This window comes from Anas platyrhynchos, chromosome 11 (genome assembly GCF_047663525.1).
Source record: "Anas platyrhynchos isolate ZD024472 breed Pekin duck chromosome 11, IASCAAS_PekinDuck_T2T, whole genome shotgun sequence".
NCBI classification, from domain to species: Eukaryota; Metazoa; Chordata; class Aves; order Anseriformes; family Anatidae; genus Anas; species Anas platyrhynchos.
In genome coordinates, this window is record NC_092597.1 from 14,527,861 (window position 1) to 14,552,042 (window position 24,182).

The 24,182-nt window shown below is 55.1% G+C and overlaps 4 long non-coding RNA genes and 11 other non-coding genes across 15 annotated transcripts; 9 read left to right on the forward strand and 6 right to left on the reverse strand.

Moving 5' to 3' along the window:
• Positions 1-590: 590 nt before the first annotated feature.
• Positions 591-672, forward strand: TRNAS-AGA (transfer RNA serine (anticodon AGA)). The gene has a single exon. It is a non-coding gene; the product is annotated as a tRNA-Ser (tRNA).
• A 1,445-nt stretch (positions 673-2,117) lies between these two features.
• On the forward strand, positions 2,118-2,189 carry TRNAM-CAU (transfer RNA methionine (anticodon CAU)). Its single transcript has one exon. It is a non-coding gene; the product is annotated as a tRNA-Met (tRNA).
• Positions 2,190-2,537: 348 nt separating this feature from the next.
• On the forward strand, positions 2,538-2,609 carry TRNAG-UCC (transfer RNA glycine (anticodon UCC)). The gene has a single exon. It is a non-coding gene; the product is annotated as a tRNA-Gly (tRNA).
• Positions 2,610-3,697: 1,088 nt separating this feature from the next.
• On the forward strand, positions 3,698-3,769 carry TRNAQ-CUG (transfer RNA glutamine (anticodon CUG)). The gene has a single exon. It is a non-coding gene; the product is annotated as a tRNA-Gln (tRNA).
• A 767-nt stretch (positions 3,770-4,536) lies between these two features.
• On the reverse strand, positions 4,537-7,463 carry LOC140003423 (uncharacterized). The gene is made up of 2 exons (XR_011812000.1): positions 5,394-7,463; positions 4,537-5,022 (listed from the first exon to the last, which is right to left on the reverse strand). It is a non-coding gene; the product is annotated as an uncharacterized lncRNA (long non-coding RNA).
• Positions 7,464-9,258: 1,795 nt separating this feature from the next.
• TRNAS-AGA (transfer RNA serine (anticodon AGA)) lies at positions 9,259-9,340 on the forward strand. Its single transcript has one exon. It is a non-coding gene; the product is annotated as a tRNA-Ser (tRNA).
• Positions 9,341-10,785: 1,445 nt separating this feature from the next.
• TRNAM-CAU (transfer RNA methionine (anticodon CAU)) lies at positions 10,786-10,857 on the forward strand. Its single transcript has one exon. It is a non-coding gene; the product is annotated as a tRNA-Met (tRNA).
• Positions 10,858-11,205: 348 nt separating this feature from the next.
• Positions 11,206-11,277, forward strand: TRNAG-UCC (transfer RNA glycine (anticodon UCC)). Its single transcript has one exon. It is a non-coding gene; the product is annotated as a tRNA-Gly (tRNA).
• An 815-nt stretch (positions 11,278-12,092) lies between these two features.
• LOC140003424 (uncharacterized) lies at positions 12,093-13,163 on the reverse strand. Its single transcript, XR_011812001.1, has 2 exons — positions 12,945-13,163; positions 12,093-12,577 (listed from the first exon to the last, which is right to left on the reverse strand). It is a non-coding gene; the product is annotated as an uncharacterized lncRNA (long non-coding RNA).
• A 951-nt stretch (positions 13,164-14,114) lies between these two features.
• On the forward strand, positions 14,115-15,740 carry LOC140003422 (uncharacterized). Its single transcript, XR_011811999.1, has 2 exons — positions 14,115-14,887; positions 15,255-15,740. It is a non-coding gene; the product is annotated as an uncharacterized lncRNA (long non-coding RNA).
• A 339-nt stretch (positions 15,741-16,079) lies between these two features.
• Positions 16,080-16,151, reverse strand: TRNAQ-CUG (transfer RNA glutamine (anticodon CUG)). The gene has a single exon. It is a non-coding gene; the product is annotated as a tRNA-Gln (tRNA).
• Positions 16,152-17,239: 1,088 nt separating this feature from the next.
• On the reverse strand, positions 17,240-17,311 carry TRNAG-UCC (transfer RNA glycine (anticodon UCC)). The gene has a single exon. It is a non-coding gene; the product is annotated as a tRNA-Gly (tRNA).
• A 348-nt stretch (positions 17,312-17,659) lies between these two features.
• Positions 17,660-17,731, reverse strand: TRNAM-CAU (transfer RNA methionine (anticodon CAU)). Its single transcript has one exon. It is a non-coding gene; the product is annotated as a tRNA-Met (tRNA).
• A 1,445-nt stretch (positions 17,732-19,176) lies between these two features.
• Positions 19,177-19,258, reverse strand: TRNAS-AGA (transfer RNA serine (anticodon AGA)). Its single transcript has one exon. It is a non-coding gene; the product is annotated as a tRNA-Ser (tRNA).
• A 1,795-nt stretch (positions 19,259-21,053) lies between these two features.
• LOC119718083 (uncharacterized) lies at positions 21,054-23,980 on the forward strand. Its single transcript, XR_005268703.2, has 2 exons — positions 21,054-23,123; positions 23,495-23,980. It is a non-coding gene; the product is annotated as an uncharacterized lncRNA (long non-coding RNA).
• The last annotated feature ends 202 nt before the right edge of the window (positions 23,981-24,182 follow it).

The window sequence follows — 24,182 nt, forward strand, 5'->3', positions numbered from 1 at the left end:
ACATTGCAGACCATCGTTAGCCATCAGAGGAGCAGACTCTGGGCCAGAACGGCAATCCCTGGAGAGGAGCTCCTGGTGGAGCAGGGTGTCTGGTGGGAGCTGCAGCCTGTGGGGGACCCAATCTGGGAGAGTCTGTTGCTGAAGGGCTGTACCCTGTTGTAAGGAGCATGTTGGAGTGGTTCTTGAAGAACTGCGTTCTGTTGGAAGGTCACATTGGATCAGTTTGGGAAAGACTGCATCCCATGGCTAATATCCCATCCCACAGCTTCCGCTGTCAGGGTCTGTCTCCACACAGGTTGTCTCCACGCTTTTTCCGTGGAAGCAGCTGAGATGGCAGGTGAGCAGATACGATTCTGTGTGTCAGGATATGCCGTATGGCAGTATGAGGCCAAGGTGCAGGAAGGTGCGTCCTTATCCGTGGGCTTTGAGCAGTCAAGGGGCCAGGAAGTGTGTCAGCAGGTGGCAATTTGGGCTGCTGGTGCAGGTCCCTTGTGCAGCGGCTTTGGGTGCAGCCTGTCGTTGAGAGTGGCAGGGAGCTGGTGGTCATTGCCCAGAGCACTTGATGATGCCATCAGAGCTGGCCGGAGCAGGTAGTTGTGGCCGAGTGGTGAAGGTGATGGACTAGAAATCCATTGGGGTTTCCCCGCGCAGGTTCGAATCCTGCCAACTACGGCATGCAGTCCCCTTTTGGTCTGCCTGCAGTGACCGTGCTGCTGCCACGGGATGCAGGCCCTCAGGGGCCCAGGCACAGCCGTGTTCCTCCAGCTGCACAGGGCCTTGCCAGGGAACACAGCAGCTCCCCCTTGCTCACTTTGAGTACTTGTCCTCGCCTCCGCCCCAAAAGTGCCTGTATGGGCAAGTAATGCTGATGCCATTTACCGGGCAGGCAAGAAGTGGACACAGAAAGAGCCACAGAAAGGGCCACTGATGTCCAGGGGCTGTAGAAGAAGTCCTTCTGTGAGCAGAGTGGCCTCACCCTGAAGGGAAGACACCTCCTAGCTCTGAGAGCAGTGGATCCTCGTGGATCTTGCCTAAAGGCCATGGGGTCCTAACAGCTGACCCTCTCTCTCCCCAGCCTTTGCACACACAGCAACAACCTTTCCCAGGGGTCTTTCCAAATTTGGTGTAAAGCTGAGATGCTGAGGAGTGCGGAATATCCTGTGTGCTTCTCCTCTGAGGAGGAACAGCAAATGCAAAAGGACGTGTGGTGGGATCTTTGGCATCCATCAGACTACTCCCGTCTGTCTCAGGTGCTGACCCGTGTGCTAGAAAAGAGCAGGAGGCTTCAGAGAGGCCTTCTTTTGGTCCCATGGCCAGCTGCTCTGGCAGCAAAGGCCCTGGGAGGAAGAGGGGCTGATGCTGGTAGCCTGGCTGTGTTTGCGGAAGCGGGAAGGGATAGGACAAGGGATAATACCCTGAGGTATTATCACAAGGAGAGTGCCCCGAGAAGGAGAGTATGTGACAGGCCCAGGCTGGTACCTGCCTTGTCCCCTGCAGTTGTCCCACTTACGGTCACAGAGCCGCAAAGGGCTAAGGGACAGCTCAAAGGCTCTGCCCTGAGCTATACCCAGTGCAGAAGGCAGGCAGACTCCAGCAGCACCCCTTCTGTGCCCAGCCCTGTGTGTTGTGTTTGACCTTTATCTCGTGTGCCTGCATGCTGTGTGCCGGGGCGTGTAGACGGGCCAGGGAAGCAGCAGGCAGAGGCAGAAACATGCAGGCCGGAGCATGTCCCCCTCAGCCCCCACAACAGGCTTTCCCTGCGCTTCAGGGCTGGGGCAGACGGCTTTCCCTGTGTGCCTGTCAGGCCTCAGCCCGGCAGTGGGCAGAGTCCTGCAGCGGTCAGGCAGCAGCGAGGGCTGGGCTGCGACAGGCAGTCGGAGGAGCCCTGCTCTGCGGGGGAGCGCAGCACAGGCAGGGGCAGGGCGCTGTCTGTGAGGGGGCGCAGCCGCATCACGGGGCAGCGTGATTTGCGGGCATGGTGGCGGCCCTGGTGAGCTGTGTGGAGAGCAGGTGGTGGGAGCCTGCAAAGCAGGCAGGCAGGTGCCCCATTGCTGCGGGTTTGGCTCAGGGCACCGCAGGCAGGGCTGGGCGAGGTGGGGGCAGCAGGTCTGGGGGAGAGCAGAGTGGCGCAGCGGAAGCGTGCTGGGCCCATAACCCAGAGGTCGATGGATCGAAACCATCCTCTGCTACAGCTTTTACTTGCAGGCTCCTGTGCCAAGCTTTTGTGCCTCTGCTGCCGTTCGTTCGCTCCTCTCTCATGCCATGGCTGGGGCTGGTATGGCTGTTGCACTCCCTCGGCTCTGCTTTCTTGCACTCCCTTCCCCTTTGCTTTCTTGCCAGTCAGCACTCCAAAAGGGCCCCTGAGCAGCGCAGGCTGCTGTGCAGCAGCAGACACACCACAGCCTAACTCTTTCCACTGGAAACACAGCAGGCAAAACCTGCCCTCTCCCATGCCTGCCCATGTGGGCAGGTGGCTGGAAGGAGGAGGCCCCTGAGGTGGTGAGCTGCAGGAGCCTCAGGGAGGCATGCAGCCAGATGCGTTGGTGGTATAGTGGTGAGCATAGCTGCCTTCCAAGCAGTTGACCCGGGTTCGATTCCCGGCCAACGCACACCAGCTTTTCTTCAGCCAGGCAGCAGCAGCAGCCGTGTGTCGGGCTCCAAAACCACCCAGTTTCTGTCCTGACATTTGAATGCAACATGCTTAGGGGCATGGTGCTGCTGGATTCCTCTCCCAGGGCACCCCCATGACCGAAGTGCTGAAGCCGTTTAGTGCTGCAGCAGATGGATGGCTGTCCTTTAAGGCTCAAAGGCCTGTCTGGCTGTCTGAAGTCACACCAACTTGACAGAATTTGCTCTCTTCATCCTCCTCTGTATTCAGCATCTCTGCAGAGCTGGCTGGTAAAAATGGTGTTTCTTGAGCTTCAGAGAGTATGCTGGTGTGTACAACGCCAGTGTTTGGAGCACAGCGTTGTTTCCTCTGAGGTTGGCTTTGAAATGCTCTTTTGCACAACTGTAGCCAGGACTGCGCATCTCGGCATCCCTGTGTCCCCAAACTGCATGCAGAGCCACTGCCACACCATACAGAGACTCGGTCATTTTGGAGACGTTCTGAATATAACTGGAAGTGGATGCAACAAAGTTCCTGGGAAGAAGGAAGTGAGGTACACACTCTGCTCTCTGGAGACACTACTCTGCCACCTTTCCAGGCACATTCCTTTGAATCCAGATCCCCGACCTGTCCCTGTCCTTCCCTGTCCACAGAAGTACAGCATGGAACAGAAGCCATGCGTACGTGTCTGCGGTAGGAGGGCTCCAACCTCACGTCCATCCTGCGATCACCAGGATGGAGACTCATTTCTCTAAGAAATTTCCACCTTTCTGTTGCACACCTGTTTATGCTACTTGCTGTGGAATGAGGTCAGGGAAGTCCATATAGCCGTGGCAGTGCACCAAGCGTGGGGAATGACTGGCAGGCATGGGAGAGGGCAGGTTTTGCCTGCTGTGTTTCCAGTGGAAAGAGTTAGGATGTCAGGAGAGAGGGCACCTGAGTGCCATGAGAGGAAGAAGGCATTGCACGTTGTGCAACACATAGGAAGGTGTGTTGCGTGTTGTGTCATCGTGGCAGCTCTTTGTTTTGTTGAACCTCGTGCTATGCCCCATGCCTTGCTCAGGGCAGGGCCACAGCAGGTGTCCAGGAGGTCCCATGGTGTAATGGTGAGCACTCTGGACTCTGAATCCAGCGATCTGAGTTCAAATCTCAGTGGGACCTCTACAGTACAGCTTTTGGCACCTTGACATCTTTCCTCACTGTGCTTTCACCTTATCAGATCAATTCCTTCCTGTGGGCTCTGTAGCTTTCTTCCTTCCTCTTCATTCTTCCTCCTTCCTCTCCTCCTCCTCTGTATTACCCTCCTGCCCTGTGCCCCTCCCTCCCCAACTTGCCGTGTCCCTGCCTCTTGCTTACTGAGCCCTGGCACCCACGTGAGTAGAGGAGGCTGTTCAGATGCATAGCCAGTGGCATGTTGGTTATCTCCAAAGGCAGACACTCCACAACACCCATGAACACCCAATTACCATCTATGACCACCCTCGCTGCAGTAGTAGAGACTTACTGTGTGTGGCATTTAGTGCATTTACACTGGTGTGCACTGCATTCTGCTGCCTCGAGAGAACACCTCTGAAAAGAGGCTGGCTCTCTCTCCTTTATCGCACCTGCCCAGCCTGCCTTCCCCACATATTTAGACACATGGATAAGAAGCCCGCTGAGCCTTCTCTTCTACAGGCGAAGCAGTCCCTGCTCTCACAGCCTGCCCTTTCATCAGTCATGACAGAATCACAGCATGGCTGAGCTTGGCAGGGTGTCTGCAGGACATCGTGTCTGTCTCTTCCCAGGGACATAATCACTGCCCTGAGTGAAGGCAGCTTCTCCCTCCTCTCTTTCCAGTAGAAACAGGCCAGCTTTCCTTGCAATGCTTTCCTTGAGCAGTGAGGAGCTAATGGAGGCAGGAAGAGAACAGACCACCATGAGTCTCCAGCTGTGCTGCACAAGGTCTTTAATGAGAACGAGAAAATGCAGTGGAGCAGTACAGAGACCAAGAAGAAAGTTTGCAGGGTTCAGGGAGGCAGAGAGAATGGCCCATCCATCTCAGGGATGTCTGCCCCAAATGGGATGATTCACGCGCTTCAGCAGTTGAAGCGGCAGAGTGGGGAAGGCAGACACAGCCCTGACCCCCCCAGACCAAGGGAGCCCCCAGAAGAGATGGGAACCCCCCCACTGCTGAGGGAGCTGCCAACAGCAGCTGACAGAGAGGATCCCACGGCGGTGTTCTGAGGGAAGGAGGTGAGGATGGGGCCCGGCAGGGTCACCACGACTGGGGAGGGCTGGATGGCAACCGTCGAGTCAGCGCACCGGGCGACACACGGCTCACTGCAGCTGCTGGCAAGTGGGGTTGGGCCAGAGGCACCGCAGGAGGATGGGACACAGGGTCTGCAGCAAGACATCTCTCGTCGAGGGAGGCGAAGCTGAAACACAGAGTAGCAGGGAGGGGACACACACCCCAAAGTCAGCCTTTGTCATCTCCAAAACAGAAATGGCTGCACTGGAGATTGGGCAGGATGCACCGGGCTATTTGGTAAGGGTCCATCTCTTTTCAGGCACTTAATTCTTGCAGAGAGACATCCCTGCAGCTGAGCCCCATCAATCTCCCTCTGCTAGAGAGGTCCCCACAGTCCCCAGCTCTCCAAATCCACCCCTTCAAAAGGGAAAGAAGTCACGGGCCCAAACCATCTGCGTTGCAGTGCCAATCTGAGGCAGCCCAAGTACCAAACGGAGTCGCCAGCATGACAGCAATGGGGCCCTCAGGGAGAGCTGGAGCGAGCGCAGGCTTACTTACCTCGTTCCTCAGGGAAAGGGAGAGAGAAGAGAAGTGGATGCAGAGCCTGCAGCAGCATGGTCTTTTATGCTGCATCCCAGAGCCCCACGGGAACAGAAACATTCCTTGCTCATGAAGCATCAAAACACCTCATAGTTGCTTCCTTCAGAGGCCTTGGTGGTGGTTAAGAGCTTGCTTCTTTCATCTGCCAGCTTTTGTTCCTGCCTCATACCACCCAACACTGAAATGATGTATCTGTGTTCCCAGCTCCTAAGGCCAATTATGACAGAGGTCTTAGGCTGCCTGTGCGGGATTGTGTGTTTCCGTCATACAAACGTGCTTTGGAGTATCATCCACTTTGTGGAGAGCATGGCCACCAGTCATGGTGATACTCAGCCACAGAGGACACGAGGTGTCACCACACAAGGGCATTCAGTGCTGAGACTGGAGCTAATTCTGTGAGACATTTCTCCCTGTGGTTTGTCACAGATATGGAGGAGACCTTGGACTAAGGGCAGGTCAAGATGATCAAGACAGAACATGTGGAGGAGACATGGGCCATGTTTCCAAGACGTTTCAGTAAGGATGGAGTGTTCTGAAGTAGAGGAAGTCTCCTGAAGGCGGAGGAGAGGACATCAAGTTCATTGCTGACACTCGTCATGCTCTGACAGAGCCCAAAGACAAAGTTCAATGAAAGCAGAGTCAAATGGAGGAAGGGTACACCTGAGGCCAATGCAGTTCTCTCTCAAGTCATCTCTCTGAAGCAGTGAGACCTTTCTCTGTGCCTTCACAGAAATGCAGCAGGTCAAGGCATAGGAACGCGATGCAAGAGATGCCCGCGTCCTTTCCTGAACTTGACACACTCTCCAATTGACCTGGTTTCCTCAACACATTTGTCCCACTGGCCAGAGGTCTGCCTGGCCTGCATTTGAGGCGAGGCTTGCGGCAAGGAGCCTAAACCGGAATTGTCTTTGTTCTGGGCCAGGGAGGGAGCAGCCCCTTCCATGCATTTCCACGTATAAAGTGACTGGGATCTGCCTCCCAGCACACCTGACAGTCATCCTGATGTGGAAGAGCTGGGAAAATCCCTGAGCTGCAGGCAAACATGAGTCACCCAGCTGTGGACAGCAGTGGACATCGTTTTTCAGCCTCAGTCGTGCCAGAAATTACAGAGCTCCTCCCAACGTTCTGCTTTCCTCACCAAGGGTGTTTCCAAGGGGCTTTGTACCCTTCCTGAAATAACACTTGCTTTTATGCATTCCCGTGCTGCTGCCTCCCAAGGCATTGCCTTTGTGTGGCTGGTCCAGAGTCCGCATTACTCGTGTTGGACTGGAAATTACCTTTGGAGGTGAGCCACTCCAACCCCCTGTGCACTGCAGGCTCACCTAGATGAAGTTTCTCAGGTGGGACTCATCACCCTTTCTAGACCTTGCCCACCTCAAGGCGTCCTCAGTTGAGTCCAGGCCCTAGATGCACTTCATTGGTACCTTAATTTCCCCTGCTGACTGGTTCAGCTGATGGCTGCTTTTATAAGGTAAGAGGCAGGAATCCACCAAAGAGGAACACTTTCACCTGAGAAGGGGCTGGCATGCTGGACCCCTCTGCCAGCCGGGGGATCTCCAAGCTGACTTTCCCGGCAAATAAGCTGGCAACCAGGAAGGAAGCGGCAGAGAGGATGCCAGCAGTGTTGAGCAGATCTCAGGGTCTGGAGATGGAGAGGAAATAAATACTGGAATTAAGCATGAAGCCTCCGTCCAGGATTGACAGGAAACTCTGTGCTGGGACACACTTCCCCTCATCCTTTCAGCACTGCTGCACAGGAGACTTTTCTAGTCACTGGTGAGCAAGGAAAATTAGGGCAGATGGCGTTCAATGCACGTACAGAGCCCTCATGTTCTCTGTGGTGCCAATGAGCATGTTCAGACCCCGTGTCTCATGGAGATCAAACCTAGAATTAGCTGTGGGCTTTCACACCCAGATGAAAGAACAAAAAAAGCTCACAAAAGCTCTTCAAACAACAGCCCCATCTCCTGTGTATAACCAACACCACCCAAAAAAATAACAACAAACCAAGAAGCACAAGGACAATATTTGATCCCAGGCCCTACTTTGGAATTTTCCCAGGGAATCAAAGGCATGAGGGCATTTCCTGAGATGAGGTCCTACCCCAGGAGGTGGGACACCTTAGGTGCGGAAGCCCAACAGCACAGTCCTCAGAGGAGCATGTACAGGAGGACAGGCTTGGCCTGAGTGTACTCCCCTGGAGATGGGCAAAGGGCAGAGGAAAGAAGCTGCTCGGGAGTGGGACTCGAACCCAAGAGTCCCTGGCACAGGGGCAGCACACTGCTAACGCTTCTCCCTAAGGCTGAGGCAATCCTGCACAGCAGCAACCAAAGGAGGTGCCAGCAAGTGATGGCTTTGCACATTCAACGTGCTGCCAAGGGGCTCAAGGCACACGTGTACTCTTCCCCTGACTCCCTGCATTCCCTCCAGAGCCTGTGGAAATGCAGAACCAACCACTCGGCCAACAGGGCTGTTTCATGGCCTGTTCATTGGCGGAGCAAGGGTGCTTCCTTCTGCCCTACGTGGGCCCCAGCCAGCTGGCTACAGAGGGCTCTATGACATAAAGCCCTAGGGGAAAGGCTGTGACAGTCTCATGGTGTCAGTGCACAGGAAAAGGCTTGGAGAGTCAGCGAGAAGTGAGAGGATATGGGCCGAGTGCTGAGCAATGACTGAGATCCAGTGTCACAGGGATGAGGCTCATTTGCAGCCCATGCAGAAGAAGCAGGAGAGCACAACTCTGTCGGTCTTGCCGCTTGAAAGCTTATCTGGAATGTCGGGTTGACTCCTGATGCTGTGACACGATGTTGGACTGACTCCTAAAGTTTCTGGCAGTTTATGGCAGAGAAACACCACCCCCTCTACACTGACAATCCAACACCATCTTCCCAATATTGCTGCTGCATAGCCAGTTTCAGACATCTCAGAAAGGGACCCACGACTGTCCAAAGCTGAGACAATTCGTGATGTTAGTTGTGCCTTTTTTATAGCATATATAAGAAAGGGGGGGAAAAAGAAAAACACTGTGCATTAGCATCTGGGAGAGAGGTGTGAGGAAAAGTAGAAAGTAGCAACCCTGCAGACACAAATTTCAATGAAGAAGGAATGGAAGGAGATGCTCAAGGTCTGGAGAAGAATTTGCCCTGTGGCTTGCGTTGAGGACAGTGGAGGAGCAGGCTGTCCCCCTGCAGCCTGTGTAGCGGACCATGGTGGAGCAGGTAGATACGGCCCGAAGGACATTGCAGACCATCGTTAGCCATCAGAGGAGCAGACTCTGGGCCAGAACGGCAATCCCTGGAGAGGAGCTCCTGGTGGAGCAGGGTGTCTGGTGGGAGCTGCAGCCTGTGGGGGACCCAATCTGGGAGAGTCTGTTGCTGAAGGGCTGTACCCTGTTGTAAGGAGCATGTTGGAGTGGTTCTTGAAGAACTGCGTTCTGTTGGAAGGTCACATTGGATCAGTTTGGGAAAGACTGCATCCCATGGCTAATATCCCATCCCACAGCTTCCGCTGTCAGGGTCTGTCTCCACACAGGTTGTCTCCACGCTTTTTCCGTGGAAGCAGCTGAGATGGCAGGTGAGCAGATACGATTCTGTGTGTCAGGATATGCCGTATGGCAGTATGAGGCCAAGGTGCAGGAAGGTGCGTCCTTATCCGTGGGCTTTGAGCAGTCAAGGGGCCAGGAAGTGTGTCAGCAGGTGGCAATTTGGGCTGCTGGTGCAGGTCCCTTGTGCAGCGGCTTTGGGTGCAGCCTGTCGTTGAGAGTGGCAGGGAGCTGGTGGTCATTGCCCAGAGCACTTGATGATGCCATCAGAGCTGGCCGGAGCAGGTAGTTGTGGCCGAGTGGTGAAGGCGATGGACTAGAAATCCATTGGGGTTTCCCCGCGTAGGTTCGAATCCTGCCAACTACGGCATGCAGTCCCCTTTTGGTCTGCCTGCAGTGACCGTGCTGCTGCCACGGGATGCAGGCCCTCAGGGGCCCAGGCACAGCCGTGTTCCTCCAGCTGCACAGGGCCTTGCCAGGGAACACAGCAGCTCCCCCTTGCTCACTTTGAGTACTTGTCCTCGCCTCCGCCCCAAAAGTGCCTGTATGGGCAAGTAATGCTGATGCCATTTACCGGGCAGGCAAGAAGTGGACACAGAAAGAGCCACAGAAAGGGCCACTGATGTCCAGGGGCTGTAGAAGAAGTCCTTCTGTGAGCAGAGTGGCCTCACCCTGAAGGGAAGACACCTCCTAGCTCTGAGAGCAGTGGATCCTCGTGGATCTTGCCTAAAGGCCATGGGGTCCTAACAGCTGACCCTCTCTCTCCCCAGCCTTTGCACACACAGCAACAACCTTTCCCAGGGGTCTTTCCAAATTTGGTGTAAAGCTGAGATGCTGAGGAGTGCGGAATATCCTGTGTGCTTCTCCTCTGAGGAGGAACAGCAAATGCAAAAGGACGTGTGGTGGGATCTTTGGCATCCATCAGACTACTCCCGTCTGTCTCAGGTGCTGACCCGTGTGCTAGAAAAGAGCAGGAGGCTTCAGAGAGGCCTTCTTTTGGTCCCATGGCCAGCTGCTCTGGCAGCAAAGGCCCTGGGAGGAAGAGGGGCTGATGCTGGTAGCCTGGCTGTGTTTGCGGAAGCGGGAAGGGATAGGACAAGGGATAATACCCTGAGGTATTATCACAAGGAGAGTGCCCCGAGAAGGAGAGTATGTGACAGGCCCAGGCTGGTACCTGCCTTGTCCCCTGCAGTTGTCCCACTTACGGTCACAGAGCCGCAAAGGGCTAAGGGACAGCTCAAAGGCTCTGCCCTGAGCTATACCCAGTGCAGAAGGCAGGCAGACTCCAGCAGCACCCCTTCTGTGCCCAGCCCTGTGTGTTGTGTTTGACCTTTATCTCGTGTGCCTGCATGCTGTGTGCCGGGGCGTGTAGACGGGCCAGGGAAGCAGCAGGCAGAGGCAGAAACATGCAGGCCGGAGCATGTCCCCCTCAGCCCCCACAACAGGCTTTCCCTGCGCTTCAGGGCTGGGGCAGACGGCTTTCCCTGTGTGCCTGTCAGGCCTCAGCCCGGCAGTGGGCAGAGTCCTGCAGCGGTCAGGCAGCAGCGAGGGCTGGGCTGCGACAGGCAGTCGGAGGAGCCCTGCTCTGCGGGGGAGCGCAGCACAGGCAGGGGCAGGGCGCTGTCTGTGAGGGGGCGCAGCCGCATCACGGGGCAGCGTGATTTGCGGGCATGGTGGCGGCCCTGGTGAGCTGTGTGGAGAGCAGGTGGTGGGAGCCTGCAAAGCAGGCAGGCAGGTGCCCCATTGCTGCGGGTTTGGCTCAGGGCACCGCAGGCAGGGCTGGGCGAGGTGGGGGCAGCAGGTCTGGGGGAGAGCAGAGTGGCGCAGCGGAAGCGTGCTGGGCCCATAACCCAGAGGTCGATGGATCGAAACCATCCTCTGCTACAGCTTTTACTTGCAGGCTCCTGTGCCAAGCTTTTGTGCCTCTGCTGCCGTTCGTTCGCTCCTCTCTCATGCCATGGCTGGGGCTGGTATGGCTGTTGCACTCCCTCGGCTCTGCTTTCTTGCACTCCCTTCCCCTTTGCTTTCTTGCCAGTCAGCACTCCAAAAGGGCCCCTGAGCAGCGCAGGCTGCTGTGCAGCAGCAGACACACCACAGCCTAACTCTTTCCACTGGAAACACAGCAGGCAAAACCTGCCCTCTCCCATGCCTGCCCGTGTGGGCAGGTGGCTGGAAGGAGGAGGCCCCTGAGGTGGTGAGCTGCAGGAGCCTCAGGGAGGCATGCAGCCAGATGCGTTGGTGGTATAGTGGTGAGCATAGCTGCCTTCCAAGCAGTTGACCCGGGTTCGATTCCCGGCCAACGCACACCAGCTTTTCTTCAGCCAGGCAGCAGCAGCAGCCGTGTGTCGGGCTCCAAAACCACCCAGTTTCTGTCCTGACATTTGAATGCAACATGCTTAGGGGCATGGTGCTGCTGGATTCCTCTCCCAGGGCACCCCCATGACCGAAGTGCTGAAGCCGTTTAGTGCTGCAGCAGATGGATGGCTGTCCTTTAAGGCTCAAAGGCCTGTCTGGCTGTCTGAAGTCACACCAACTTGACTGAATTTGCTCTCTTCATCCTCCTCTGTATTCGGCATCTCTGCAGAGCTGGCTGGTCAAAGGTGGGGATTCCTCAACTTCAGAGAGTACACTTCGGTGAGTACAATACCAGTGTTCAGAGCAAAGCGTTCTTTCCTTTGAGTGATAGAAAGATACTGTGTGTGGCATTTAGTGCATTTACACTGGTGTGCACTGCATTCTGCTGCCTCGAGAGAACACCTCTGAAAAGAGGCTGGCTCCCTCTCCTTTATCGCACCTGCCCAGCCTGCCTTCCCCACATATTTAGACACATGGATAAGAAGCTCGCTGAGCCTTCTCTTCTACAGGCGAAGCAGTCCCTGCTCTCACAGCCTGCCCTTTCATCAGTCATGACAGAATCACAGCATGGCTGAGCTTGGCAGGGTGTCCGCAGGACATCGTATCTGTCTCTTCCCAGGGACATACTCACTGCCCTGAGTGAAGGCAGCTTCTCCCTCCTCTCTTTCCAGTAGAAACAGGCCAGCTTTCCTTGCAATGCTTTCCTTGAGCAGTGAGGAGCTAATGGAGGCAGGAAGAGAACAGACCACCACGAGTCTCCAGCAGTGCTGCACAAGGTCTTTAATGAGAACGAGGAAAGGCAGTGGAGCAGTACAGAGACCAAGAAGAAAGTTTGCAGGGTTCAGGGAGGCAGAGAGAACGGCCCATCCATCTCAGGGATGTCTGCCCCAAATGGGATGATCCATGTGCTTCAGCAGTTGAAGCGGCAGAGTGGGGAAGGCAGACACAGCCCTGACCCCCCCAGACCAAGGGAGCCCCCAGAAGAGATGGGAACCCCCCCACTGCTGAGGGAGCTGCCAACAGCAGCTGACAGAGAGGATCCCACGGCGGTGCTCTGAGGGAAGGAGGTGAGGATGGGGCCCGGCAGGGTCACCACGACCGGGGAGGCCTCAATGAACACCGTCGAGTCAGCGCACCGGGCGACACACGGCTCGCTGCAGCTGCTGGCAAGTGGGGTTGGGCCAGAGGCACCGCAGGAGGATGGGACACAGGGTCTGCAGCAAGACATCTCTCGTCGAGGGAGGTGAAGCTGAAACACAGAGTAGCAGGGAGGGGATACACACCCCAAAGTCAGCCTTTGTCATCTCCAAAACAGAAATGGCTGCACTGAAGATTGGGCAGGATGCACCGGGCTATTTGGTAAGGGTCCATCTCTTTTCAGGCACTTAATTCTTGCAGAGAGACATCCCTGCAGCTGAGCCCCATCAATCTCCCTCTGCTAGAGAGGTCCCCACAGTCCCCAGCTCTCCAAATCCACCCCTTCAAAAGGGAAAGAAGTCACGGGCCCGAACCATCTGCGTTGCAGTGCCAATCTGAGGCAGCCCAAGTACCAAACGGAGTCGCCAGCATGACAGCAATGGGGCCCTCAGGGAGAGCTGGAGCGAGCGCAGGCTTACCTCGTTCCTCAAGGAAAGGGAGAGAGAAGAGAAGTGGATGCAGAGCCTGCAGCAGCATGGTCTTTTATGCTGCATCCCAGAGCCCCACGGGAACAGAAACATTCCTTGCTCATGAAGCATCAAAACACCTCATAGTTGCTTCCTTCAGAGGCCTTGGTGGTGGTTAAGAGCTTGCTTCTTTCATCTGCCAGCTTTTGTTCCTGCCTCATACCACCCAACACTGAAATGATGTATCTGTGTTCCCAGCTCCTAAGGCCAATTACAACAGAGGTCTTAGGCTGCCTGTGTGGGATTGTGTGTTTCCGTCATACAAACGTCCTTTGGAGTATCATCCACTTTGTGATCATGGCCACTAGTCACAGTGATACCCAGCGACAGAGGACACGAGGTGTCACCACACAAGGGCATTCAGTGCTGAGACTGGAGCTAATTCTGTGAGACATTTCTCCCTGTGATTCATCACAGATATGCAGGAGACTTTGGACTAAGGGAAGGTAGAAGATCAAGACAGCACACTTGGAGGAGACATGGGCCATGTTTCCAAGATGTTTCAGCAAGGATGGAGTGTTTTGAAGTAGTGGAGGTCTCCTGAAGGAAGAAACTAAGGTTTTTTCTGGGTGGTGACTGTTATTCAATGGATAGGGGACTGTTGTTTGCAAAGCTTTTCTGAGCCCTGTTCTTTCATCAGCACAAGCATGTGTAAATGCACCTGGTGTTTCAGGAAGGGTACAGAGCCCCTTCAAACAGTTTTGGGAAGGAAAACAGCACACTGGGAGGAGTGAGGCTAGGAGTTCTGATATTCCTGGCACACCTGAGGCCGAAAAGCCATGTCCTATGCTATCCACAGCTGGGTGACTCATGTTTGCCTGAAGGTCAGGGATTTTCCCAGCTCTTCCACATCAGGATGACTGTCAGGTGTGATGGGAGGCAAATCCCCACTCACTATGAACTTCAACTCATGGAAAGGCATGCTCCCTCCCAGATACAGGAAAAAAAGAATTCAGGTTAAGGCTCCTTGCCGCAAGCCTCGCCTCAAATGCAGGCCAGGCAGACCTCTGGCCAGTGGGACAAATGTGTTGAGGAAACCAGGTCAACTGGAGAGTGTGTCAAGTTCAGGAAAGGACGCGGGCATCTCTTGCATCGCGTTCCTATGCCTTGACCTGCTGCATTTCTGTGAAGGCACAGAGAAAGGTCTCACTGCTTCAGAGAGATGACTTGAGAGAGAACTGCATTGGCCTCAGGTGTACCCTTCCTCCATTTGACTCTGCTTTCATTGAACTTTGTCTTTGGGCTCTGTCAGAGCATGACGAGTGTCAGCAATGAACTTGATGTCCTCTCCTCCGCCTTCAGGAGACTTCCTCTACTTCAGAACACTCCATCCTTACTGAAACGTCTTGGAAACATGGCCCATGTCTCCTCCACATGTTCTGTCTTGATCATCTTGACCTGCCCTTAGTCCAAGGTCTCCTCCATATCTGTGACAAACCACAGGGAGAAATGTCTCACAGAATTAGCTCCAGTCTCAGCACTGAATGCCCTTGTGTGGTGACACCTCGTGTCCTCTGTGGCTGAGTATCACCATGACTGGTGGCCATGCTCACCACAAAGTGGATGATACTCCAAAGGACGTTTGTATGACGGAAACACACAATCCCACACAGGCAGGTTAAGACCTCTGTTGTAATTGGCCTTAGGAGCTGGGAACACAGATACATCATTTCAGTGTTGGGTGGTATGAGGCAGGAACAAAAGCTGGCAGATGAAAGAAGCAAGCTCTTAACAACCACCAAGGCCTCTGAAGGAAGCAACTATGAGGTGTTTTGATGCTTCATGAGCAAGGAATGTTTCTGTTCCCGTGGGGCTCTGGGATGCAGCATAAAAGACCATGCTGCTGCAGGCTCTGCATCCACTTCTCTTCTCTCTCCCTTTCCTTGAGGAACGAGGTAAGCCTGCGCTCGCTCCAGCTCTCCCTGAGGGCCCCATTGCTGTCATGCTGGCGACTCCGTTTGGTACTTGGGCTGCCTCAGATTGGCACTGCAATACAGATGGTTCGGGCCCGTGATTTCTTTCCCTTTTGAAGGGGTGGATTTGGAGAGCTGGGGACTGTGGGGATCTCTCTAGCAGAGGGAGATTGATGGGGCTCAGCTGCAGGGATGTCTCTCTGCAAGAATTAAGTGCCTGAAAAGAGATGGACCCTTACCAAATAGCCCGGTGCATCCTGCCCAATCTTCAGTGCAGCCATTTCTGTTTTGGAGATGACAAAGGCTGACCTTCGGGTGCGAATTCCCTCCCTGCTACTCTGTGTTTCAGCTTCGCCTCCCTTGACGAGAGATGTCTTGCTGCAGACCCTGTGTCCCATCCTCCTGCGGTGCCTCTGGCCCAACCCCACTTGCCAGCAGCTGCAGTGAGCCGTGTGTCGCCCGGTGCGCTGACTCGACGGTGTTCATTGAGGCCTCTCCGGTCGTGGTGACCCTGCCGGGCCCCATCCTCTCCTCCTTCCCTCAGAGCACCGCCGTGGGATCCTCTCTGTCAGCTGCTGTTGGCAGCTCCCTCAGCAGTGGGGGGGTTCCCATCTCTTCTGGGGGCTCCCTTGGTCTGGGGGGGTCAGGGCTGTGTCTGCCTTCCCCACTCTGCCGCTTCAACTGCTGAAGCACATGGATCATCCCATTTGGGGCAGACATCCCTGAGATGGATGGGCCGTTCTCTCTGCCTCCCTGAACCCTGCAAACTTTCTTCTTGGTCTCTGTACTGCTCCACTGCCTTTCCTCGTTCTCATTAAAGACCTTGTGCAGCTCAGCTGGAGACTCGTGGTGGTCTGTTCTCTTCCTGCCTCCATTAGCTCCTCACTGCTCAAGGAAAGCATTGCACAGTAACCCTCTACTACGGATCTGAGAGTGGTCAAAATGGCAACGTTCTTGGATGTTGTGGAGTCTTTGGAGATGACCAAGTTGCCACGGGCCATGGGTTTCAACAGTCTCCTCTACCCGAGCACGTGACAGGTTTCCATAAGCAAGAGCCTGCGGGCAGTGGGGCCCAGGGTAGGAGGAGGGGCACCGATACCGGTGCTCTGGGGCTGGTAACACAGGGTAGGGAGGAGGGCAAGAACTTGGAAGATTGGAATAAAAGTCAGAGAAGAGGTCCCACTGAGATTTGAACTCAGATCGCTGGATTCAGAGTCCAGAGTGCTCACCATTACACCATGGGACCTCCTGGACACCTGCTGTGGCCCTGCCCTGAGCAAGGCATGGGGCATAGCATGAGGTTCAACAAAACAAAGAGCTGCCACGATGACACAACACGCAACACACCTTCCTATGTGTTGCACAACGTGCAATGCCTTCTTCCTCTCATGGCACTCAGGTGCCCTCTCTCCTGACATCCTAACTCTTTCCACTGGAAACACAGCAGGCAAAACCTGCCCTCTCCCATGCCTGCCAGTCATTCCCCACGCTTGGTGCACTGCCACGGCTATATGGACTTCCCTGACCTCATTCCACAGCAAGTAGCATAAACAGGTGTGCAACAGAAAGGTGGAAATTTCTTAGAGAAATGAGTCTCCATCCTGGTGATCGCAGGATGGACGTGAGGTTGGAGCCCTCCTACCGCAGACACGTACGCATGGCTTCTGTTCCATGCTGTACTTCTGTGGACAGGGAAGGACAGGGACAGGTCGGGGATCTGGATTCAAAGGAATGTGCCTGGAAAGGTGGCAGAGTAGTGTCTCCAGAGAGCAGAGTGTGTACCTCACTTCCTTCTTCCCAGGAACTTTGTTGCATCCACTTCCAGTTATATTCAGAACGTCTCCAAAATGACCGAGTCTCTGTATGGTGTGGCAGTGGCTCTGCATGCAGTTTGGGGACACAGGGATGCCGAGATGCGCAGTCCTGGCTACAGTTGTGCAAAAGAGCATTTCAAAGCCAACCTCAGAGGAAACAACGCTGTGCTCCAAACACTGGCGTTGTACACACCAGCATACTCTCTGAAGCTCAAGAAACACCATTTTTACCAGCCAGCTCTGCAGAGATGCTGAATACAGAGGAGGATGAAGAGAGCAAATTCTGTCAAGTTGGTGTGACTTCAGACAGCCAGACAGGCCTTTGAGCCTTAAAGGACAGCCATCCATCTGCTGCAGCACTAAACGGCTTCAGCACTTCGGTCATGGGGGTGCCCTGGGAGAGGAATCCAGCAGCACCATGCCCCTAAGCATGTTGCATTCAAATGTCAGGACAGAAACTGGGTGGTTTTGGAGCCCGACACACGGCTGCTGCTGCTGCCTGGCTGAAGAAAAGCTGGTGTGCGTTGGCCGGGAATCGAACCCGGGTCAACTGCTTGGAAGGCAGCTATGCTCACCACTATACCACCAACGCATCTGGCTGCATGCCTCCCTGAGGCTCCTGCAGCTCACCACCTCAGGGGCCTCCTCCTTCCAGCCACCTGCCCACACGGGCAGGCATGGGAGAGGGCAGGTTTTGCCTGCTGTGTTTCCAGTGGAAAGAGTTAGGCTGTGGTGTGTCTGCTGCTGCACAGCAGCCTGCGCTGCTCAGGGGCCCTTTTGGAGTGCTGACTGGCAAGAAAGCAAAGGGGAAGGGAGTGCAAGAAAGCAGAGCCGAGGGAGTGCAACAGCCATACCAGCCCCAGCCATGGCATGAGAGAGGAGCGAACGAACGGCAGCAGAGGCACAAAAGCTTGGCACAGGAGCCTGCAAGTAAAAGCTGTAGCAGAGGATGGTTTCGATCCATCGACCTCTGGGTTATGGGCCCAGCACGCTTCCGCTGCGCCACTCTGCTCTCCCCCAGACCTGCTGCCCCCACCTCGCCCAGCCCTGCCTGCGGTGCCCTGAGCCAAACCCGCAGCAATGGGGCACCTGCCTGCCTGCTTTGCAGGCTCCCACCACCTGCTCTCCACACAGCTCACCAGGGCCGCCACCATGCCCGCAAATCACGCTGCCCCGTGATGCGGCTGCGCCCCCTCACAGACAGCGCCCTGCCCCTGCCTGTGCTGCGCTCCCCCGCAGAGCAGGGCTCCTCCGACTGCCTGTCGCAGCCCAGCCCTCGCTGCTGCCTGACCGCTGCAGGACTCTGCCCACTGCCGGGCTGAGGCCTGACAGGCACACAGGGAAAGCCGTCTGCCCCAGCCCTGAAGCGCAGGGAAAGCCTGTTGTGGGGGCTGAGGGGGACATGCTCCGGCCTGCATGTTTCTGCCTCTGCCTGCTGCTTCCCTGGCCCGTCTACACGCCCCGGCACACAGCATGCAGGCACACGAGATAAAGGTCAAACACAACACACAGGGCTGGGCACAGAAGGGGTGCTGCTGGAGTCTGCCTGCCTTCTGCACTGGGTATAGCTCAGGGCAGAGCCTTTGAGCTGTCCCTTAGCCCTTTGCGGCTCTGTGACCGTAAGTGGGACAACTGCAGGGGACAAGGCAGGTACCAGCCTGGGCCTGTCACATACTCTCCTTCTCGGGGCACTCTCCTTGTGATAATACCTCAGGGTATTATCCCTTGTCCTATCCCTTCCCGCTTCCGCAAACACAGCCAGGCTACCAGCATCAGCCCCTCTTCCTCCCAGGGCCTTTGCTGCCAGAGCAGCTGGCCATGGGACCAAAAGAAGGCCTCTCTGAAGCCTCCTGCTCTTTTCTAGCACACGGGTCAGCACCTGAGACAGACGGGAGTAGTCTGATGGATGCCAAAGATCCCACCACACGTCCTTTTGCATTTGCTGTTCCTCCTCAGAGGAGAAGCACACAGGATATTCCGCACTCCTCAGCATCTCAGCTTTACACCAAATTTGGAAAGACCCCTGGGAAAGGTTGTTGCTGTGTGTGCAAAGGCTGGGGAGAGAGAGGGTCAGCTGTTAGGACCCCATGGCCTTTAGGCAAGATCCACGAGGATCCACTGCTCTCAGAGCTAGGAGGTGTCTTCCCTTCAGGGTGAGGCCACTCTGCTCACAGAAGGACTTCTTCTACAGCCCCTGGACATCAGTGGCCCTTTCTGTGGCTCTTTCTGTGTCCACTTCTTGCCTGCCCGGTAAATGGCATCAGCATTACTTGCCCATACAGGCACTTTTGGGGCGGAGGCGAGGACAAGTACTCAAAGTGAGCAAGGGGGAGCTGCTGTGTTCCCTGGCAAGGCCCTGTGCAGCTGGAGGAACACGGCTGTGCCTGGGCCCCTGAGGGCCTGCATCCCGTGGCAGCAGCACGGTCACTGCAGGCAGACCAAAAGGGGACTGCATGCCGTAGTTGGCAGGATTCGAACCTGCGCGGGGAAACCCCAATGGATTTCTAGTCCATCGCCTTCACCACTCGGCCACAACTACCTGCTCCGGCCAGCTCTGATGGCATCATCAAGTGCTCTGGGCAATGACCACCAGCTCCCTGCCACTCTCAACGACAGGCTGCACCCAAAGCCGCTGCACAAGGGACCTGCACCAGCAGCCCAAATTGCCACCTGCTGACACACTTCCTGGCCCCTTGACTGCTCAAAGCCCACGGATAAGGACGCACCTTCCTGCACCTTGGCCTCATACTGCCATACGGCATATCCTGACACACAGAATCGTATCTGCTCACCTGCCATCTCAGCTGCTTCCACGGAAAAAGCGTGGAGACAACCTGTGTGGAGACAGACCCTGACAGCGGAAGCTGTGGGATGGGATATTAGCCATGGGATGCAGTCTTTCCCAAACTGATCCAATGTGACCTTCCAACAGAACGCAGTTCTTCAAGAACCACTCCAACATGCTCCTTACAACAGGGTACAGCCCTTCAGCAACAGACTCTCCCAGATTGGGTCCCCCACAGGCTGCAGCTCCCACCAGACACCCTGCTCCACCAGGAGCTCCTCTCCAGGGATTGCCGTTCTGGCCCAGAGTCTGCTCCTCTGATGGCTAACGATGGTCTGCAATGTCCTTCGGGCCGTATCTACCTGCTCCACCATGGTCCGCTACACAGGCTGCAGGGGGACAGCCTGCTCCTCCACTGTCCTCAACGCAAGCCACAGGGCAAATTCTTCTCCAGACCTTGAGCATCTCCTTCCATTCCTTCTTCATTGAAATTTGTGTCTGCAGGGTTGCTACTTTCTACTTTTCCTCACACCTCTCTCCCAGATGCTAATGCACAGTGTTTTTCTTTTTCCCCCCCTTTCTTATATATGCTATAAAAAAGGCACAACTAACATCACGAATTGTCTCAGCTTTGGACAGTCGTGGGTCCCTTTCTGAGATGTCTGAAACTGGCTATGCAGCAGCAATATTGGGAAGATGGTGTTGGATTGTCAGTGTAGAGGGGGTGGTGTTTCTCTGCCATAAACTGCCAGAAACTTTAGGAGTCAGTCCAACATCGTGTCACAGCATCAGGAGTCAACCCGACATTCCAGATAAGCTTTCAAGCGGCAAGACCGACAGAGTTGTGCTCTCCTGCTTCTTCTGCATGGGCTGCAAATGAGCCTCATCCCTGTGACACTGGATCTCAGTCATTGCTCAGCACTCGGCCCATATCCTCTCACTTCTCGCTGACTCTCCAAGCCTTTTCCTGTGCACTGACACCATGAGACTGTCACAGCCTTTCCCCTAGGGCTTTATGTCATAGAGCCCTCTGTAGCCAGCTGGCTGGGGCCCACGTAGGGCAGAAGGAAGCACCCTTGCTCCGCCAATGAACAGGCCATGAAACAGCCCTGTTGGCCGAGTGGTTGGTTCTGCATTTCCACAGGCTCTGGAGGGAATGCAGGGAGTCAGGGGAAGAGTACACGTGTGCCTTGAGCCCCTTGGCAGCACGTTGAATGTGCAAAGCCATCACTTGCTGGCACCTCCTTTGGTTGCTGCTGTGCAGGATTGCCTCAGCCTTAGGGAGAAGCGTTAGCAGTGTGCTGCCCCTGTGCCAGGGACTCTTGGGTTCGAGTCCCACTCCCGAGCAGCTTCTTTCCTCTGCCCTTTGCCCATCTCCAGGGGAGTACACTCAGGCCAAGCCTGTCCTCCTGTACATGCTCCTCTGAGGACTGTGCTGTTGGGCTTCCGCACCTAAGGTGTCCCACCTCCTGGGGTAGGACCTCATCTCAGGAAATGCCCTCATGCCTTTGATTCCCTGGGAAAATTCCAAAGTAGGGCCTGGGATCAAATATTGTCCTTGTGCTTCTTGGTTTGTTGTTATTTTTTTGGGTGGTGTTGGTTATACACAGGAGATGGGGCTGTTGTTTGAAGAGCTTTTGTGAGCTTTTTTTGTTCTTTCATCTGGGTGTGAAAGCCCACAGCTAATTCTAGGTTTGATCTCCATGAGACACGGGGTCTGAACATGCTCATTGGCACCACAGAGAACATGAGGGCTCTGTACGTGCATTGAACGCCATCTGCCCTAATTTTCCTTGCTCACCAGTGACTAGAAAAGTCTCCTGTGCAGCAGTGCTGAAAGGATGAGGGGAAGTGTGTCCCAGCACAGAGTTTCCTGTCAATCCTGGACGGAGGCTTCATGCTTAATTCCAGTATTTATTTCCTCTCCATCTCCAGACCCTGAGATCTGCTCAACACTGCTGGCATCCTCTCTGCCGCTTCCTTCCTGGTTGCCAGCTTATTTGCCGGGAAAGTCAGCTTGGAGATCCCCCGGCTGGCAGAGGGGTCCAGCATGCCAGCCCCTTCTCAGGTGAAAGTGTTCCTCTTTGGTGGATTCCTGCCTCTTACCTTATAAAAGCAGCCATCAGCTGAACCAGTCAGCAGGGGAAATTAAGGTACCAATGAAGTGCATCTAGGGCCTGGACTCAACTGAGGACGCCTTGAGGTGGGCAAGGTCTAGAAAGGGTGATGAGTCCCACCTGAGAAACTTCATCTAGGTGAGCCTGCAGTGCACAGGGGGTTGGAGTGGCTCACCTCCAAAGGTAATTTCCAGTCCAACACGAGTAATGCGGACTCTGGACCAGCCACACAAAGGCAATGCCTTGGGAGGCAGCAGCACGGGAATGCATAAAAGCAAGTGTTATTTCAGGAAGGGTACAAAGCCCCTTGGAAACACCCTTGGTGAGGAAAGCAGAACGTTGGGAGGAGCTCTGTAATTTCTGGCACGACTGAGGCTGAAAAACGATGTCCACTGCTGTCCACAGCTGGGTGACTCATGTTTGCCTGCAGCTCAGGGATTTTCCCAGCTCTTCCACATCAGGATGACTGTCAGGTGTGCTGGGAGGCAGATCCCAGTCACTTTATACGTGGAAATGCATGGAAGGGGCTGCTCCCTCCCTGGCCCAGAACAAAGACAATTCCGGTTTAGGCTCCTTGCCGCAAGCCTCGCCTCAAATGCAGGCCAGGCAGACCTCTGGCCAGTGGGACAAATGTGTTGAGGAAACCAGGTCAATTGGAGAGTGTGTCAAGTTCAGGAAAGGACGCGGGCATCTCTTGCATCGCGTTCCTATGCCTTGACCTGCTGCATTTCTGTGAAGGCACAGAGAAAGGTCTCACTGCTTCAGAGAGATGACTTGAGAGAGAACTGCATTGGCCTCAGGTGTACCCTTCCTCCATTTGACTCTGCTTTCATTGAACTTTGTCTTTGGGCTCTGTCAGAGCATGACGAGTGTCAGCAATGAACTTGATGTCCTCTCCTCCGCCTTCAGGAGACTTCCTCTACTTCAGAACACTCCATCCTTACTGAAACGTCTTGGAAACATGGCCCATGTCTCCTCCACATGTTCTGTCTTGATCATCTTGACCTGCCCTTAGTCCAAGGTCTCCTCCATATCTGTGACAAACCACAGGGAGAAATGTCTCACAGAATTAGCTCCAGTCTCAGCACTGAATGCCCTTGTGTGGTGACACCTCGTGTCCTCTGTGGCTGAGTATCACCATGACTGGTGGCCATGCTCACCACAAAGTGGATGATACTCCAAAGGACGTTTGTATGACGGAAACACACAATCCCGCACAGGCAGCCTAAGACCTCTGTCATAATTGGCCTTAGGAGCTGGGAACACAGATACATCATTTCAGTGTTGGGTGGTATGAGGCAGGAACAAAAGCTGGCAGATGAAAGAAGCAAGCTCTTAACCACCACCAAGGCCTCTGAAGGAAGCAACTATGAGGTGTTTTGATGCTTCATGAGCAAGGAATGTTTCTGTTCCCGTGGGGCTCTGGGATGCAGCATAAAAGACCATGCTGCTGTAGGCTCTGCATCCACTTCTCTTCTCTCTCCCTTTCCCTGAGGAACGAGGTAAGTAAGCCTGCGCTCGCTCCAGCTCTCCCTGAGGGCCCCATTGCTGTCATGCTGGCGACTCCGTTTGGTACTTGGGCTGCCTCAGATTGGCACTGCAACGCAGATGGTTTGGGCCCGTGACTTCTTTCCCTTTTGAAGGGGTGGATTTGGAGAGCTGGGGACTGTGGGGACCTCTCTAGCAGAGGGAGATTGATGGGGCTCAGCTGCAGGGATGTCTCTCTGCAAGAATTAAGTGCCTGAAAAGAGATGGACCCTTACCAAATAGCCCGGTGCATCCTGCCCAATCTCCAGTGCAGCCATTTCTGTTTTGGAGATGACAAAGGCTGACTTTGGGGTGTGTGTCCCCTCCCTGCTACTCTGTGTTTCAGCTTCGCCTCCCTCGACGAGAGATGTCTTGCTGCAGACCCTGTGTCCCATCCTCCTGCGGTGCCTCTGGCCCAACCCCACTTGCCAGCAGCTGCAGTGAGCCGTGTGTCGCCCGGTGCGCTGACTCGACGGTTGCCATCCAGCCCTCCCCAGTCGTGGTGACCCTGCCGGGCCCCATCCTCACCTCCTTCCCTCAGAACACCGCCGTGGGATCCTCTCTGTCAGCTGCTGTTGGCAGCTCCCTCAGCAGTGGGGGGGTTCCCATCTCTTCTGGGGGCTCCCTTGGTCTGGGGGGGTCAGGGCTGTGTCTGCCTTCCCCACTCTGCCGCTTCAACTGCTGAAGCGCGTGAATCATCCCATTTGGGGCAGACATCCCTGAGATGGATGGGCCATTCTCTCTGCCTCCCTGAACCCTGCAAACTTTCTTCTTGGTCTCTGTACTGCTCCACTGCATTTTCTCGTTCTCATTAAAGACCTTGTGCAGCACAGCTGGAGACTCATGGTGGTCTGTTCTCTTCCTGCCTCCATTAGCTCCTCACTGCTCAAGGAAAGCATTGCAAGGAAAGCTGGCCTGTTTCTACTGGAAAGAGAGGAGGGAGAAGCTGCCTTCACTCAGGGCAGTGAGTATGTCCCTGGGAAGAGACAGACACGATGTCCTGCAGACACCCTGCCAAGCTCAGCCATGCTGTG